This window comes from Corapipo altera, unplaced genomic scaffold, assembly GCF_003945725.1.
Source record: "Corapipo altera isolate COAL_440 unplaced genomic scaffold, ASM394572v1 58154, whole genome shotgun sequence".
NCBI classification, from domain to species: Eukaryota; Metazoa; Chordata; class Aves; order Passeriformes; family Pipridae; genus Corapipo; species Corapipo altera.
Window position 1 is genome coordinate 129 of NW_020888590.1, and position 2,190 is coordinate 2,318.

The following is a 2,190-nucleotide window of genomic DNA, read 5'->3' on the forward strand; positions in this document are numbered from 1 at the left end:
AAGGGGGTGTGGCCTTCAGAGGGGTGTGGCCTGTTCTAAAAGGGGGTGTGGCCTCCCAAGGGGGTGTGGCCTGTTCTAGAAGGGGGTGTGACCTTTAAAGGGGGTGTGGCTTGTTCTAGAAAGGGGTGTGGCCTCCCAAGGGGGTGTGGCTTGTCCTAGAAGGGGGTGTGGCCTTTGGAGGGGGTGGTGCTTGTTCTAGAAGGGGGCGTGGCCTCCAAAGGGGGTGTGGCTCGCTGACCACGCCCCCTTTTTCTGTGGCTCCTCCCCTCAGTGGCCGCGGCCTACACGGAGCTGGTCACCTACCAGAGGAAGCACAACGTGAACCCCCTGCGGGGCTTCCTCGTCCCATTGGTGCAGGTGAGCCACGCCCCCCTCCTCATTTGCATACCGGGGACACGCCCCCTTTGCCCTTAAATCCCCCTAAAAACCTCCTTGAGTGGCTCAGAATGGGTCAAAATTGCCCCAAATTGGCCCCAAATTTGTCCAAAAATGACTCTGATTGTTAAATGTGGGTGTGGCTAGTGCTGGTGGCCACGCCCACCTCATTTGCATGTCTATCCATTAAAGTCAATGGGGAGAAATGAGGCATCAGGTCTACCCATTAAAGTAAGTGGGGGTAAGTGAGACATCAGGTCTACCCGTTAAAGTCAATGGAGATAAATGAGACAACAGGTCTACCCATTAAAGTCAATAGGCAAACGCGACAACAGGTCTACCCATATAAATGAATAGGGGAAAAAAAAAAGAGCATCAGGTCTACCCATTAAAGTCAATGGGGATAAAAAGAGACATCAGGTCTACCCATTAAAGTCAATGGGGATAAATGAGACATCAGGTCTTCCCATTAAAGTCAATGGGGGTAAATGGGAATCAGGTCTACCCATTAAAGTCAATGAGGATAAATGAGACAACAGGTCTACCCATTAAAGTCAATGGGGGAAGTGGGACATCAGGTCTACCCATGAAATTCAATATATTCCCCCCCAAAATGCGATATATTCCCCCCAAAGTTCAATATATTCCCCTCACCCAAATTCAATATATTCCCCCCAAAATTCAATATATTCCCCCCCAAATCCTCTTCTAACCCCCTCCCTCGATGTTTTTTCTGCCCCCAGACGCCCGTGTTCGTGTCGTTCTTCCTGGCCCTGCAGGGCCTGGCGGCGGCTCCGGCCCCGGGGCTGCTCCGGGGAGGATTGGGCTGGTTCCAGGACCTGTCAGCCTCCGACCCCTATTACGTGCTGCCCCTCCTGGTCACGGCCTCCACCTGGATGGTGCTCGAGGTGGGGATTTCGGGGGTTTTGGGGTCGTTTTGGGGGGTTAAAACGGGGAAAAAATGAGAAATCGGGATCGGTGAGGCATCAGGTCTATCCATTAAAGTCAATGGGGAAATGCGACAACAGGTCTACCCATAGAAATGAATGGGACAAAAGGGCATCAGGTCTACCCATTAAAGACAATTGGGATTAAAAGAGACATCAGGTCTACCCATTAAAGTCAATGGGGCAAGTACGACAACAGGTCTACCCATAGAGAGGAATAGGAGACAAGGACATCAGGTCTACCCATTAAAGTCAATGGGGCGAATGGGACAACAGGTCTACCCATAGACATGAATTAGAAAAAAAGGCATCAGGTCTACCCATGAAAGCCAATGGCGGTAAAAAAAAAGAGGCATCAGGTCTACCCATTAAAGTCAATGGGGCAGAAGCGACAACAGGTCTACCCATAGACATGAATGGGAATAAAGGACATCAGGTCTACCCATTAAAGTCAATGGGGATAAGAAGAGACATCAGGTCTACCCATTAAAGCGAATGGGGGGAACGCGACAGCAGGTCTACCCATAGAAATGATTGGGACAAAAGGAAATCAGGTCTACCCGTTAAAGTCAAAGGGGGAAACGCGACAACAGGTCTACCCATAGAAATGAATGGGACGAAAGGACATCAGGTCTACCCATTAAAATAAATGGAGATAAAAAGAGACATCAGGTCTACCCATTAAAGTCAATGGGCAAATGAGACAAAAGGTCTACCCGTAGAAATGAATGGGGGAAAAAAAGGGCATCAGGTCTACCCACTAAAGTCAATGGGGTAAATGGGACATCAGGTCTACCCATTAATCCCCCATTTTGGGGGGGATATATTGAATTTTGGGGGGATGTGTTGAATTTTGGGGGAACAAATT

At 49.4% G+C, this 2,190-nt stretch overlaps 2 long non-coding RNA genes across 2 annotated transcripts in view; both read left to right on the top strand.

The window, feature by feature from the left end:
• Positions 1-221: 221 nt before the first annotated feature.
• LOC113942009 overlaps positions 222-2,190 on the top strand; it is a 2,333-nt gene continuing 364 nt past the window's right edge. The window contains exons 1-2 of the long non-coding RNA XR_003525819.1: positions 222-357; positions 1,119-1,283. This is a non-coding gene — a long non-coding RNA (uncharacterized LOC113942009). The remainder of the gene's footprint in view (positions 358-1,118; positions 1,284-2,190) is intronic.
• On the top strand, positions 1,292-1,781 carry LOC113942010. The gene is made up of 3 exons (XR_003525820.1): positions 1,292-1,521; positions 1,560-1,598; positions 1,682-1,781. It is a non-coding gene; the product is annotated as an uncharacterized LOC113942010 (long non-coding RNA).